The sequence below is a fragment of the Schistocerca serialis genome, chromosome 4, assembly GCF_023864345.2.
Source record: "Schistocerca serialis cubense isolate TAMUIC-IGC-003099 chromosome 4, iqSchSeri2.2, whole genome shotgun sequence".
Lineage (NCBI taxonomy): Eukaryota > Metazoa > Arthropoda > Insecta > Orthoptera > Acrididae > Schistocerca > Schistocerca serialis.
This window is the reverse complement of record NC_064641.1, coordinates 343,755,135-343,771,957: the sequence shown is the minus strand read 5'-3', so window position 1 is coordinate 343,771,957 and position 16,823 is coordinate 343,755,135. Positions and strand designations below refer to the sequence as shown.

The 16,823-nt window shown below is 42.1% G+C and overlaps 1 protein-coding gene across 3 annotated transcripts in view; it reads right to left on the bottom strand.

Moving 5' to 3' along the window:
• LOC126474143 (luciferin sulfotransferase-like) overlaps window positions 1-16,823 on the bottom strand; it is a 757,275-nt gene that overhangs the window by 299,750 nt on the left and 440,702 nt on the right. The gene's annotated exons all lie outside the window — the stretch shown is intronic.

Below are 16,823 nucleotides of genomic sequence, written 5' to 3'. Positions count from 1 at the left end.
ACTCATCTATACAGGGTGTTCCATAACTTTAGCAACATGATTATTTAGATATTACAGGGTACAAAATTTAGTACATGGATATAAGGGATTTCGGTACGGAATAAATGTTTACTTATTTATTGACATAGGCAAATTTTACTTTACAGCAACAGCAGCATATCGTACCGATCATCAAACTTACAAACGCCAATCACGGTGCATTTTTCAACATGTTTTTTGCTCGTGTATCATGTCGTTTCTGGAAACCCAGAATCTACTCTGTAGGAATCAACATGGATTCCGGAAACAGCGATCGTGTGGGACCCAACTCGCTTTATTTGTTCGTGAGACCCAGAAAATATTAGATACAGGCTCCCAGGTAGATGCTATTTTTCTTGACTTCCGGAAGGCGTTCGATACAGTTCCGTACTGTCGCCTGATAAACAAAGTGAGCCTACGAAATATCAGACCAACTGTGTGGCTAGATTGAAGAGTTTTTAGCAAACCGAACACAGCATGTTGTTCGCAATGGAGAGTCGTCTACAGATGTTAAAGTAACCTCTGGCGTGCCACAGGCGAGTGTTATGGGACCACTGCTTTTCACAATATATATAAATGACCTAGTAGATAGGGTCGGAAGTTCCATACAGCTTTTCGCGGATGATGCTGTACTATACAGAGAAGTTGCAGCATTAGAAAATTGCAGCGGAATTCAGGAAGATCTTGTAAGGGGTCCGCAGGCCCTTACTACTAGGTTTGCACTCACACAGGTCGACAGGGCAACTATCGATTAGTGTGTCGGGTCGCGAGAGCGAGAGTTGAGTCAAGTCAGTGCGTGTTGTACGTTCCCGCGAGGCGGGCAGAGCTGAGCAGAAGCCAGCAATTGATAGAAATTACCGACAAAGGGAGTGGCCATCGCCGCGGTTCAACCCCTTTGCATTAGTATTATACGGGAAAGTGAGAAAGTTTAATTAACAGAGTGATTTCAGTGATATTTATGTGCCGTTATTGAGATACCGCGTCTACCGCGCCGGCATTATTTGGATTACAGTGTTGGATTACAGTGATTGTATGTTGCGTGTGACGATTATGAATAGCGAGGAAGCCTGTGCTGAGATTAGCCGTTATTAACAGTGTATTGACGAAGCAGTGGCTGTCTCCTTATCTTTGTGGTTTTTGATAAGAATATAGGTTTTGTTTAGTGAAGTTGTGTTTGTTGTTCTTCTTGCCACCAAACAGTACATTATTGCAGCAATTGAGAAGGACAAAATGGAATGTAACAACTCCGTAACAGTCCAATCCGATTGCCAGCCCCATTAGGCACACGGTCACATTAATTATTATCTATTTGGGCTGCTATCAGATCCCAATCGAGCGGGATAAGTCAGTAAAATAAACCGGAGTGTTACACCTTTGGCTTACCGTGAAAGGACAAGTGCAACGCAAAGAACAATAGGTAATTTTATCTTATTTAACGCGAAGAAAATATTTTCCAGTGTTGAATCGGGACAGAGCATAAACTTTATAATCGCGACAAGAAACAGTGCATTTTGAACAATACGAAGTAATAGCACCTTACGATTGTGACTAAACTTTTCTCTTGCCATATTAGATGAAAATAATAGTGTCAACAAACTGTGTTATATTGTGCAAATGCGTAAATCCGCAAGAAAAACTGTGAAAAGTGAACACCAAAGAAAGACACGTGTGAACATTATTACGACCAAAACGAGCCAAGAATTCGTCACGAAAGTTTTAAAGAAGTGTTTAGTGATAATATTTTGACCGGAATTGCTTTTTAGATAGTGAAAATCGGACAGCTTCTTGTGGACCCATAAACTGTTATGTGGGCGACAATTCGTGTGGCGACGCAATTGTTGAGTGACGTCACACAGACCCGTGTAGCAGTTGCGCCAAAGAGCTTCGATCTGCGAGGTGATTTCACACGTCATCCCAACTACCTGTGCAAAGAGTAGTTCAAGCACAGACGCACTACACCGAGCGTCGTCCCGACATCTAGCAGCCGAACTACAAACTACGCCCGCCTGCAGCACCACGGAGCGGCTGGCTGAGAACTACGACGTCGTCCCGTCACTGCGAGCCGCGAGACCTTCACGCGTTCCAGCGGCAGTACAGCGCCACGCCCACCTCAAACGTCAAAACATCGCGACTCACGGTAACGTCAGTTGGTGAGTGAAGACGACTGGTTGACATAACATTAAATTGCGGTCTGCAGTCTTCGCGATAAATAAACAATTTTTAACTGATATTCACATTAGGACAAGTGCCCAATTGTAGTAATTTCCGAAAAATTTGCGAAGCATACTCTGAAATATGGCATACTTATTTATGCACACTGCACAGTCTAAATGGTAATTATACGGATATGCTCATTGTTTTTGGGGATTTTACATTTATAGATTTTATGAGTGTTGTGATTATCTTGTTTAAAACATTTTTACATAAACTGTGTATGTGGAAGTTGTTATTGGAAATTATTAGGTTTTTTGAGAGTTGTTGTGTTCGATGCTCTTGCATATTGTATCAATTTAGGGATTAATTGAATAATACTTCAGGTACTGTTTGATTAGTTTCATGGTAATTAGGAGTGTTTTGGGTTACTAGAGGTTATTCTATATTACTTACCTGTGCATTAAAAATAAACAAACATGTCTACTGAAGATAAGCAGGTTTGTGAGGCAGTAGTTGAAAGGAAAGGGATAGGACAGGAAGACAGAGATGATTCAGGAATCAGTGATTATGGATTGTCATCAGATAGCCCATTAGCACACTCAACTAGTTATCCCGAGACACCGGGACAAACAATGAGAGGTAAGCCAGTTTCCGAGGGTGCAGATATATGGTCGATGTTGGCAGCCTTGCTAAAAGAAAACAACGCATCACTAAAGGAAGATTTACGAGAAAGGGAAGAAAAATTCCACAAATCAGTAGAGAAAGGTTTACAAGAAACAAGAGAATCGTTAGAGAAGCGTTTACAAGAAACTAACGCATCGTTAGAGAAGAATTCACAAGAAACAAGAGAATCGTTAGAGAAGCGTTTACAAGAAACTAACGCATCGTTAGAGAAGAGTGCACAAGAAGCTAGAGAAAGGGAAGAAATATTTCGCAAATCATTAAGGGAAGATTTGCAAGAAACTATAGCACAAGAGATCAAAACATCGCAGATGAAGATGGAATGTAATCTGAAGAAGGAAATACAGGAGCTACAAGAACAGTTGAAAATGGATATCAACGAGAGAGAGAATAAGCTGCGGAAGAGTATAGGCCAAGTACAGGGAGACGTGGAGAAGGTGGAAGGAAAATTAACAAAAAGATAGAAGACGATATTGAAGAAACAAAAGCCGAATTGGGAGAAAGAATCAACGAAGTAGAAACAAATTGCAATCATCGAATCGCCGAGGTGGCGCAGATGCAGAAACAATGCAATGATGCGGTTAAGGGGATAGGAGATAGGCAAACCCAACTAGCTGTCAATCTGAGAAATGCCACAGCTGTGCAACGAGAAGAGGATAACAAGAGGGTTGAAATGGAGGTCAGGCAGTTACAACAGGGAGTGCAGCAATTGGAGAGCAAGACAGAAGAAATTGATAAACGAATTAGCAACGCCACCTTAGCCATTGGGGGAGGTAAGGTCGTTACATTGATGAGCAGTGATAATCGGTGTGTCCAAAATAATACAGGGCAGAAATTTAGACCGAAAGAAGGGTTGCACCCAATGATATTTATGAAATGGCTAAAAGGAGTTTTCCCAGCACATCTTAAGGATTCAGACAAGATTCAATTTGCAATAGATAGAATGGAAGGTGAGGCCTTCACTTGGGGGGTCAGGAAGAAGGAAGGGACTACTAGTTATGATCAGTTTGAAGAGGAATTCTTGAAGAAATACTGGTCCAAAAGCCATCAATGTGCAGTAATTGAGGACCTACTCCATCGCAAGTCACTTAGTATATGGAGAGGAACGTTGAGAGAGTTTGCCGAACATTTGTGGGAATTGAACGAGACCTTGGAACAACCCCTGAGTGATGACGTAATGATATCAGCAATAAAAAGAAGAATGAGCTGGAGAATGCAGGAAACTGTATCTGGGAGCCTAATTAAAAATAGGGAGGCCTTGATGGAGATACTGGAGCAGTTGGAATCTGTTCGATCACAGGGACACAATCAAGCTAATGATCGAAACCGAGAGGGAAGTAATGACCCAAGGATTCATTTTAATCATTCGTCTGATTACAGAGGAAGAGGCGGAAGAACCGAAAAACTGAATGACATTCCAGGTGAGGTCCGGTCAAGAGTGAGGGCTACCAGGACCCGAATAAAGGTGCTAAGATATATTTAGGACATTAGCTGTAAAATGGACATTTGAAAGAGGGAAAGGTTTATTTACATTGTGTTTTGTGATGTATTACAATTAGAATTGCATATTTCATGTCGAAGATTATCTAAGAATGAGTATAAAACCTGTAATAACTAATTTGTAGTACAGTAATTCATATGTCCTGTGTTTAAGTAATAATTTTTGAGGGTATATGTTGTGTGTTTCATTCAATATTGGGCTAGAGAGGACTATTGCTGGTTGATATAAAAATTTTAATTTGGACAATGCCATATTTTTGAGATGTAATAACTTTTTGTAAAAATTATTGTTGGAGACAGCCCACTACCGGAGTCGAGGGATTATTTGATGAATTGTAATTTCATTAATTATTTACACTGTGTGTTTGTTCAAATGTAGCAATATTTCATTCCCTTGCCGATTCTTTTTCGCCTGCGGCTCTAAAGAAGTTTTCGAGGGCGGGGATGTAAGGGGTCCGCAGGCTCTTACTACTAGGTTTGCACTCACACAGGTCGACAGGGCAACTATCGATTAGTGTGTCGGGTCGCGAGAGCGAGAGTTGAGTCAAGTCAGTGCGTGTTGTACATTCCCGCAAGGTGGGCAGAGCTGAGCAGAAGCCAGCAATTGATAGAAATTACCGACAAAGGGAGTGGCCATCGCCGCGGTTCAACCCCTTTGCATTAGTATTATACGGGAAAGTGAGAAAGTTTAATTAACAGAGTGATTTCAGTGATATTTATGTGCCATTATTGAGATACCGCGTCTACCGCGCCGGCATTATTTGGAATACAGTGATTGTATGTTGCGTGTGACGATTATGAATAGCGAGGAAGCCTGTGCTGAGATTAGCCGTTATTAACAGTGTATTGACGAAGGCAGTGGCTGTCTCCTTATCTTTGTGGTTTTTGATAAGAATATAGGTTTTGTTTAGTGAAGTTGTGTTTGTTGTTCTTCTTGCCACCAAACAGTACATTATTGCAGCAATTGAGAAGGACAAAATGGAATGTAACAACTCCGTAACAGTCCAATCCGATTGCCAGCCCCATTAGGCACACGGTCACATTAATTATTATCTATTTGGGCTGCTATCAGATCCCAATCGAGCGGGATAAGTCAGTAAAATAAACCGGAGTGTTACAATCTGCACCGGATAAGCACTTGGTGCAGGGAGTGGCAACTGTCCCTTAACATAGACAAATGTAACGTATTGCGAATACATAGAAAGAAGGATCCTTTATTGTACGATTATATGATGGCGGAACAAAAACTGGCAGCAGTTACTTCTGTAAAATATCTGGGAGTATGCGTGCGGAACGATTTGAAATGGAATGATCATATCAAATTAATTGTTGGTAAGGCGGATGCCAGATTGAGATTCATTCAGAGAGTCCTTAGAAAATGTAGTCCATCAACAAAGGAGCTGGCTTACAAAACACTCGTTCGACCTATACTTGAGTATTGCTCATCAGTGTGGGATCCGTACCAGGTCGGGTTGACGGAGGAGATAGAGAAGATCCAAAGAAAAGCGGCTCGTTTCGTCACAGGGTTATTTGGTAAGCGTGATAGCGTTACGGAGATGTTTAGCAAACTCAAGTGGCAGACTCTGCAAGAGAGGCGCTCTGTATCGCGGTGTAGCTTGCTATCCAGTTTTCGAGAGGGTGCTTTTCTGGATGAGGTATCGAATATATTGCTTCCCCCTCCAGAGGAGATCACGAATGTAAAGTTAGAGAGATTCGAGCGCGCACGGGGGCTTTCCGGCAGTCGTTCTTCCCGCGAACCATACGCGACTGGAACAGGAAAGGGAGGTAATGACAGTAAAGTAATGAAGGTAATGAACGTAAAGTGCCCTCAGCCACACACCGCTGGGTGGCTTGCGGAGTATAAATGTAGATGTAGATGTAAATGTAGATGTATTAAATATGAACCACTGCATAAACGGAATTACGATTTTCCTCAAATTATTTTGTGCGATTAACTATTTGTCGAGAATTTCGGTCAGCTTTCTCTAACTGATTCCATCCAGTCTCTCGTAAATTTCTGTCCAGGACGATAAAATTCTTCCAATGAGGGTGGCGCTTGTTGTACATTTGTTTGGCTGTCCGAGCGTAACATCACAGTGCACCATATATGAAGAGTATATCTGTTAGTCCTTATGGAGAGTAATGCACCATCTGCCACAACCAGTGCTGAATTGTAAATTGCGGTCACGTGCGCTTGGAAAAATTACTGATATTTGTTATGAAACACAAGTGTTTGAAATCACGTGCCTCAGACACATTGCTCACAAAAAAATCTTCTAACGCCTGTAGTATTCCTTATGGCTATTGGTTCCACAAGAAAAATACTCGATTGAGGATCCTCCACCCTCTGTAGTCCGCAGCTCGTGGTCGTGCGGTAGCGTTCTCGCTTCCCGCACCCAGGTTGCTGGGTTCGATTCCCGGCGGGGTCAGGGATTTTCTTTGCCTCGTGATGACTGGGTGTTGTGTGATGTCCTTAGTTTAGTTAGGTTTAAGTAGTTCCAAGTTGAAGGGGACTGATGACCATAGCTGTTAAGTCCCATAGTGCTCAGAGCCATTTGAACCACTCTCTGTACTATTTAGGCCCTAATTTTTGGGACATCTTATACACATTGGTGTTACGCAGTATTATTTTAACTATTTTGACAATAAAAAATTCTTCAAGTCAATAAATTCGCTATGTCATGAAGCAGAAGCGTTTTCTCTGCAACACGGTTGAAATAATCATATTCCTATTACCACCAATATGATCCAAAGAGGTTTAAAGAAATCATACTTCTTTCACATAACAGAGTTTACATCTCCACTATATGTTAGAAACACCTCCCTATCAAGCTATGGGATAAACAAACTAAACGAGGTAAATACTGAGTCGTGCATTGCACTTACCCATAACGTTACGGACATCACTGATACGACATATCTCTACCATTTAACAGAAATATATCCTGTGATGAATTCTGTATGACAAGTTGAAAATGTAAGTAAGACTGATAAGTCTTTTGCTGCCAGTGCACTACCATTTGTGATATTTGAAAACACCTCTCACATCGACTCCAAGTTTCAAATGGCTACTGGTTAAAGCCGATATCGTCCAAGCCCTCAAAACACCTTCCAAGAAGGTATGAGAATTCAGCTTTTCTTCTAGCATTACTACCCCCACAGCACGGTCGAAAAACCTCTGTATAGTGTGGAACCAGTCGAGAGGAATCAACCTCCATTTGTCCAGTCATTGAGTCGACATGTCTTTTGATGGTGCCATTGATATTACCAGTGTATGCGAAAGGCAGTTAACCTTGTTCGAGCTCAAGGCTGGTACTCACTTTTCACATCTAACATGTGTGACGCTTTACCAGGCTATTGTTGCTTTTCGTTACTTTGTCCCTGGTTTATCAAATCCCATTGCATTCCACAGAACTGCTTTCCTGAGAAGAGATTGTTTTAGATGCTTCGTGTTTTCTTTCTTTTAGTTTTTCCTATAGGGGATCTGAAAACATGTTTTGGGAATTGCAAGATGTCATTTCCTTGGGACAGAGAAACGTTCTGCGACATTACGTCCGCCGTTTGAAATCTCATCTGAAATTTGTTGTTAGGTGATAGTTCAATTAATAGCAAATTCTGTGAGAATTCATGGCTTGTGTAGACAAAGAAAGTGTGAAAATCGCTTGAAAATTCTAAGCAATTTTCAAATTTCGAGGCGCCAGTAAAGTAACGAATTAAATAGTATACCTAAGCAACATACAACGTTGCCGTGCTGCCTTCAGCTATGCATTCCTGACTGAACGCCATAAGGTGGTGGCTAAGTTTGACCAGCATCACTCAAGGGTTCCGGTCTTGCCATTATCATACAGTTCTCGACTGTATGATTCTCTCCCCAGCAAATCGTTGCAGATTATATCATCTACGCGACGTGAAGCAGACAACACAAGTTATCAAGCAAAATAGCTAGGAACAAGTAAATCATTGATTCTCTCTTCCGTGATGGGACATAGGAGATCAAGAAAATATCCATAACTCACTTTCAGAAATTTCTCTTGAATCAAATAAAAATGATTTTATTTCCTTCCGGACACTTAAAAAGGTGAAATAGTAATGAAGTAGGGTAGAATATTCGTGAAATTCAAGAAGCGCTCACAAATTGTATTGTCACTACCCAGTGCGTCACGGACGATAATTATTGGCAGTTTTGTTACCAAGGCGTTGTGGATATATGTGTGCTACTTTAACGGACGGATAAGCACACGAAACTGTCTTATAACGTCAAGAAACGTATCTAGAAGAGTTCCGCAGTTGTAATCTGAGTCCTTTACGGGACATAGGGATTCGGTCTACAAACATCACATGTGTCTTTTGAAACGATTCTTAATTTCAACAGACGCAGTGATTTTCTTTCTTAACTGCATGTCATACACTCTTTAGTGATCTTCTACTTCATTCATTTATTACACATAAGCACTTCAAAGACTGCAGACTTTGTTTACTAGCTGCTCCATTGATAGGGATAAGCATTAGAGATTTAATCATTACAGATTTCCCCTGATCAATTGGAGTTTATCATAAGATGCTGAAACTTCACACACGTAATGGAAAAAGTCTCTGGTGGTTACATGAATGATACTCTAAAGTCCAGAAGATGCGATGAAAGCATCGAGAGACAGTGTCTTTTACAGAAGAAACAAACCACATCTATGCAGGCAAAGTCACGCTCACAGCCTTTAGTGTCCAACGCAGAAACTGATGGACTTCCTAGCAACATGTGCTGCTTTCACTGCGCCATACATTGCTTCACTGCTGTGAAATTCTGGGGCAGAGGGGGAGCGGTGGGCGGCAGGCATCCAAGAGGTGTCGTTTTCAGCGAAGTTTCTCAGGTTTCTGCTATATTTCGCAACCCACGCCTTTCCCGACTGGAAACACTTTGCCGCCAGTTGGAAATTCACCCGCATTTCTGCACAACAATGATGTTAGTTTAGAGTACTTTCCGAAGCCACAGTATGGCTTTTGCAGCAAATTACCGGCTTCTAAAAGCTTGTACAATCTAGGGCGCCTGCATAAGTAGACATAGACCAACATCTGTGCCACATTTCGTCGTTATCAGTACAACAGTTGGAGATCAGAAGAAATAGTCAAAAAACGCCCCTCGAAAACAGTCCGACAGCAGCAAATACAGTCAACCGCAGACGCAAATCTCTCATTCTTTTCGTTCTGTACTACATGACTCACGATCTCGTCGACAATCTACGATAGAGATTCACAATCGGAGACTTAATTTTCTCAAGGAAAATACACTTTTTAAGCTTTTTATGCGTTATGAGTATAAATGGATCGCTTCGTTACGGTACACAACTGTAACAGAGTCGCATTTTCATGTATTGCTGTCTTCAGACATTCAGACATTAGCAACTGCTGTCGTTTACAGTTGAGGCACTGAATCCACCATAGGCTACGAACACTGTGAGCTAGTTGCCACAATACGGTTACGACGAGGCAGTAGTAGGACAAGACAGATTCAACGCCAATGAACCTATTGTTCTCTTCTCCCCGCCCCCTCCCCCTGTATCCGCCTCCTCCCGACACTTGGCGAAATCACAGAACAACAGGGCAGGCACGAGCTCAGTGGGCCTCCTCCCCGTCCATCGAGGGCTATAATCTATAGTGAGATGTAAAATCATCAGCAGAGGTATCCTGCTTAGAAAACAGCGGTAAATGTTACTATGATATAGGTGACACATGTTTCAGTGATGGAAGCAATCTGTCGATTTGATGGAATGATGTTTCTTCTGAAGCGAAGAGACATAAATATTATTTATTTCCCGGCATCATGTCACTCTTTTCAGTTCTGAGCGCCCATTGAGCACTTAAAAATGACTAGAAAATAGTGTATCGCGCCAAGTATGAGGGCCTGGAGAGAGATTTCTCCTGATATCTTGCAGCGCACGTGTAATACAACTGCCATGCGTTTCCTTCCTCATGAAATATCTCGGCCGCACTCTGTAAGGGCAATGAAGACGCCCCAGTAGCATTTTCTCTGCTCACGTGAATAGCCAGCTATCAAGACAACATTTTGGCACAGACAACGAGCTGTAGACCAGTGTAAAGATCTGGCGGAAAAAGCCGGCGGCTGCCTTCTATGACGAGGCCATGCGAAAGTTGATAAACGCTACGACAAATGTTTAAGTCGGAGCGGCGACTATATTGAGAACTAGCTGAAAGGTGTAGCAAACTGTTGCAAATAAAACATTTTTGATTTTCACAGTTTTTTTTTTTTTTTTGCGGCCTTTCCAACCATATTTCATGAATAGCCCTCGTATTAATCCACATGGGAACCAGGCTGGCCGGCCGATGTGGCCGAGCGGTTCTAGGTGCTTCAGTCTGGGACCACGTGACCGCTACGGTCGCAGGTTCGATAACTGACTCGGGCATGGATGTGTGTGATGTCCTTAGGTTAGTTAGTTTTAAGTAGTTCTAAGTTCTAGGGGACTTATGACCTCAGATGTTAAGTCCCATAGTGCTCAGAGCCATTTTTGAACCAGGCTGACGGGTAAACACTCGAAACAGCGATGAGTCCAATACGTGTTTTGTATGCAAGTTCTCTCGTAGATTCCTGCAAGTGAACCTGAACCCAGAATATGATTTGCACGTACTTCATTGGGTCGCCCAAGACGTTTCCACCTAGGCATTTTATGGTGCTCCAACCGCTCTTATGATTGCTCCATCGGATACTCGACGTTGACTACACAATGGAATTACAGTCCACATTGAATCCATTTTCTCTCCAAAATGTTTCGTGAGAAATTACGTCGTTTATTTTCCATCACATATTCTGCGTTAGTATAATGACTATATTAAACCCTTATGCAGTAAAGCGACGTCTGTAGCAGAGCGTCATGTACACACAAAGGTTTTGATTACTGTGAGTCGCCTTGACAACTCTAGAAGGTGGATTTCTATACTAAAAGACTTGAATGTGTTGTTCTTACAGCAGACCGAGAGTAATGCAACATATGTGTATGCTTTGTATTCGAAAAGAGGTAGTGTTTGGCCAGTTACAAGTTACAAAAATACTGCAGGCAGTGCCGAACTTCACAACAAATCTGTAGTTAAGCGATATTGGAGGTGCGGACTATAACCGTATCCAAGATTTTTACGAGACCTTGAATCACTTAAGAATAACACACGCAGAACAGCGAGGTATGTGAAGATTCAGTGTATTCTGCGTTTTTTCTCACAAGCTACTCGAGTGAAAAGGACTCCGATACTGGATTCAAGTGGGAGGTGGATATATCTCTTCCGTCTACTGCAATACGTTCTAGGTAATTTATTTAATAGTGATCTGCTCTAGTCTATTCAACACATCGCCACATTTTATTAAGGCTAATAACAAGACATACACTTATAGGTAATGTAACTATCCTCTCTTACAACATTCTCGTAAAATCTATACGAAGGACTCTCCGCCGTGTCGAGCTATTGCCAAAATTGCAATGTAACAACAGGAATATAACTGCTGACGACAAGGCAACATCATTTCCTTTTCAAAAATGAAAAAAAAAGACGAAAATACGATAAGCAATTACGTGTTACTGTTTAAGAAACGTAGCCTTTCAAGTTGCTTAAGTATAATCATTTTAAAATAAGCGTGTTGTTCATTTTTCCCGCATACTATTCAAATGTGAAAGGCGCATGTGCGAACTTAATTCCTGCCTAGTTATTAGTAGTGCGACTTGCATTTTGCATACATTACCTAATCAAAAATTCCACAGCGCTGCGCTGGCTCTTTTTTTCTTTCTTTTTTTTTTTTTTTTTTTTTTTTTAAAAAGGAAGATAGGCAGAGGGAGAGAGAGAGACAGGTCCTAACACCACACTGGGCTGTAGATAAGACCTACCACAGAGCATAAGGCGAAAGCATGTGCTTTAGGAATGAGACGTTGTTATTAACGAGCCATCGTCCTTACATATTGTCCCAAATGGGGTTTTTTCATATAAAGTAATCCAAAAGATCTGTGAAATAAACTGGACAAAAAGTAAGAAATGAAAACAATGATTTCCCTTGCACATAAACTGACTCGACGCTGCACGTTATGTGACATATATTTACATCCTTTGAAAACATAAGTCCCCCACTCCTCCACCCCAAAAAACCGGAATTATATTTCGCAACGTGTCATGCAGGCAATAAATAATTCTAGATTAGATCTGTCCTGCTAGGTATTTGCAGGTATTCTACGGCGATTTAATGTCAATAGCTTACTGTTTTTTATCATTAGAGTAGTAAGGAATGTGATATACAGCTTTCAGCTTCCATCAACATGCGAGTATTACGGAAATGTTCATGAATTGAACTGGGGTTCCCTGGACGAAAAAATACATTCTTCTCGTGAAGCATCATTGATCAAATTAAGAGAGCAGGCATTTCCGGGTCTGCAGTACGACTGTATTGCTACGAAAGTGTATTTCTTGAAGACAATAGATGAGAAAATTGGCTAGTATGGATGTCTATAGGCAATCATTTTTCCCTCACTATTTGCGAGCGGATTAGTGAAGGGAACGGGTAGTAGCTATACAAGAAACCATTCACCAAGCACTACACGACAGCTTGAGAAGTATGCCTGTAAAACTAGTTGAGCTCTACAATTTAGGAGTCATAACTGGAATTAACGTCATGATCAAAACAACATGCCACCCTGCCTCTGAGGACATGTTGGAGTCCGAAGAATCTCATCGGCCCCGACCTGCCGTACAGCTATGCACTTAGGCGAATGCAGTTAGCACCACCCGATATTTCTAAGATGCCTTGGGGTTCTGTAAGTATTGTGGTAATAGGCGTTGACCGTGAACTGCCGTTTGGTCCTGGTGTGTAGGTGTTTACTATACGGTTTAACGGATCTAAGGAGTTGACGAACTGCACCATCCCTGATGCTGGTACTGCCGAGATATACCCTCAACAGCAAGTCGATCAACCACGTCCTTCATGCTCAGACCTCCAACCATGTTTTGCTGTGGATCACAAAGGTGAGATGCGACTTCTCGAATCTGTTGCTGGTATAAGGCAAGTTTGGTATTTTCCGTCTCGATATGGAATTTCGAAGTGTGTTATAACACTTTAACGTGGTTCCAGATTCAGGGGGAAAATGTTTTCCCAGCTATAATTTAGCGAAAAAATGGTTCAAATGGCTCTGAGCACTACGGGACTCAACTTCTGAGGTCATCAGTCCCAAAGAACTTAGAACTACTTAAACCTAACTAACCTAAGGACATCACATACATCCATGCCCGAGGCAGATTCGAACCTGCGACCGTAGCGGTCGCGCGGTTCCAGACTGTAGCGCCTAGAACCGCTCGGCCACCCCGGCCGGGTATAATTTAGCACCTACGCATAATAATCATGTAGTCTGTGTTACCAATGTCCATCTGGTTTAATGGTATGTAAGTAAAACTATACACAGATAGAGAATTACTCTAGTAGACATTGCAGATGGGTAACATTAAGTCTTCTCCAACAAATATCAGTGTGCTCACATACCCGTAAGCTACTGCAATTTACGCGTTAAACACCGCGAAGAAACGCACTTGAGAATCCTGCAACTGACTACTGAACGGTTCTATTGCTGCCAACATACGTTTCGCGTAGACAGGACCGAAAATATGGCTAGCACGGAAGCATATAGATAGACTTATTTCCGTAGCTCCACTTCCGAGACAATCAGGAAAGGGAATGACTAGTTATAAGTATTACCGTAAGTTACGAGGTAATACACGTTGACAACGCAGTATGTGACTGAATTACTACAAAATGAAGGCATCATGACGTTGTCTTTAAGCGTACCCACCTCCCAGTACTTCTTTTTTTAACTTAACTGATTTTCTCAAAAGCTCACGTTTCCATTCTAAGATAGTATAGGCGTCCGCTGCGCTGGGTCTTCCTCGTTATTTACGTGAACTTTTTCTTAATGACTGGGCGGAAATTTTTGTAGAATTATAAGTGATACCATTTACTCCTGGGCTCCTGTTTTTTCGTATGATATTTATTATGTGTTCTATTACTTCTTCGGATATTGATTCTGACGAAGTAGTTTCCCAGTATTTTAGTGCGATAGACATACAAACAAACATGAGGCATCTGTGCTGTTTTTGTACAAAAGTTGATCGTTCTCCATGCAGCCTTTGGAAATGATCTTTGAACCCTTCCCACCTAACAAATGCATTCCTGCCGACAGACAGGATATCACCTATACATCGTGTTCGGAAATGCCCGTTAAAAATTACTGTGACTGTAGAGGTAAGTGAGTACAAAATATTTTGAACAGGAACCCATGTTCGGAAAGGTACTGTTTCCGTGCTGCAGCCGTTTGAAATCATGTCTACTAGGAAGGTATGCAACAAGGTAGTCATGGTGGGGCGTTGTTACGTCGGATCGAATGATGTCATTTGACATCTTTTCTATCTCTCTGACCTGGTCCGAGGTCATGCAAGCGTCTGTGAATGTTACAGCAACACGGTTGTATCACGTTTACAGAATACATCGACATGATCCTTCTGAATGGCAAAGCTCACGGTAATGGTATAGCTGCTCGTCGTCTTTATCAAGACCGTTCTCCGACACCATCGCATATCATTTTCGTCACAAGTATGAAACGGCTTCGAGGAAGGATTCCTTCACCTTCAGCAGGTGTGACTGTGGCGCTCCAAGGAGACATCGCACGTCCAAATGGGAAGAGGTCGCACTGTACTCGTGGAAACCCCTCAATGGGTCCACGGGCACTTTCTTTGGCTATTACTGAGTGGAACTGTAAAACAAGTGATGTACTGGGTCTCGCCTAATCAGTTACTTGTAAAAGTGGTCGTATTACCAACATATTTCCAAATCGTTGTAGCACTGACACGGTATGTTTCCGGACATGGGTTCCAGTTCAAAATGTTATCAAATCACTCCCCTCTACAAGCCCTAGAAGTTCGTAACGGGAATTTCCGAACACGCTGTATATGTTTATTCACTTTCTTCTTCTTGGTTTACGAGGAAGGTGGCAAATGCTTCACTTCTGATCTGTCTGGTGGCCGTAAACGCTGCATATGAGAGGCATATTAAGGTATGTCACTCTTGCAAACGAATATAATCCAGACATAGTGAACATAGGACATAGAAAATTATAAAGAAAACTAGCCAACCTGGCAATGCTTCGTAATGCTAAATTTGTGTGCCAATTTGATATACACCCAAAACACCTTCCCCCACTCTCTGCCCACCTCCTCCTCCCCTGCATCGTTGTCCATCTTCTCCTTCTCCACCCCCCCCCCCCTCCCGCCCCCCTCCCCTGCGCTCTTACTCTCTCTGACCATTCCCTCCTCTGTCCTCTCTGACCTGAGCCTTGTTTATTGTTATCCTGAACGAAACCTTGATTGGGGATGGAAGTCGCCTAACTAGATTGGGATCATTAATAAACGGATGCAAGAGATATCTTCAACTGATGGATCTGTGGGGATAGTAGTTTCAATGGCAGTATTTCGCGTAGTTTTAATCTGTGAATCAGTAAGATTACGAAGGTATGATCGATTCAGATTCCGTGGCAATATTTTAATCATTAGCTGATAAGCTTTCCGAGTTTTTTGGTAACAACGTTTCCCGTTTATATATTACAAAAATGTCTGTCCAAATGTTCATTAGAGTATCGTGTAAAACTCTGCATTAAACCGTTCAATAACTCATTGATTTTTGCTACTAACACATCCCGTTTAAAATTTGAAGCATATGGTACATTCTCCGGGACAGACTAGATGGTCGCACATATCTCGTATTCCTGTGAGAGGTTCAGATGGATATACTGAATGATGTTTCCATGGCTATCCGTCGCTTCATTCGATTCAGCACGTCGGAGCTCCTGCGCATCTCAGCGGACAAATCACGGCACATCAGCAGGCAACCTTCCTCAGCCGTTGAATTAGTCGCGGTGGGCGAGTCGCATAGCCACCACGATCACTGTACGTGTCGCCAATCAAGTTTTTCTTGTGGGAGTATCTGAAGGGCCTTGTGTATGAAACACCCGCCAAACCGCTGGAGTACCTAGTGGGCGGGATTGCTGAAGCAGCAGGCCGCCTTTGAGATACACCCGGTATTTTTGAGAGACTGCACCGTTCAATGCAGCGTCAGCGTCAGGAGTGTCTGTGCATTCGGACAAAACTTCGAGCATCTCTTGTAGTGTGCGTCCATTTGTAGCATGTGACTAAATAACTGCAACACCATTTAGTAGTCGCAGATGGCATTTGCGACCCCCGATTCCTACGTGATTACGGATCCTTGTAAGCTCGATGTATTTTTTTGTTTGGTTAATGATTATAGCTCTGGCATCGACCGGTATATTGAGGGAAGTACGTTTTTCTTAATGTAACCTTATGCTTTTTATAACTGCATTCGATAAGTCTTGAGAAGACAATTACAGTGATGTAGCGTTTGTTAATTTTGACATTGAAACCGGTCGAAA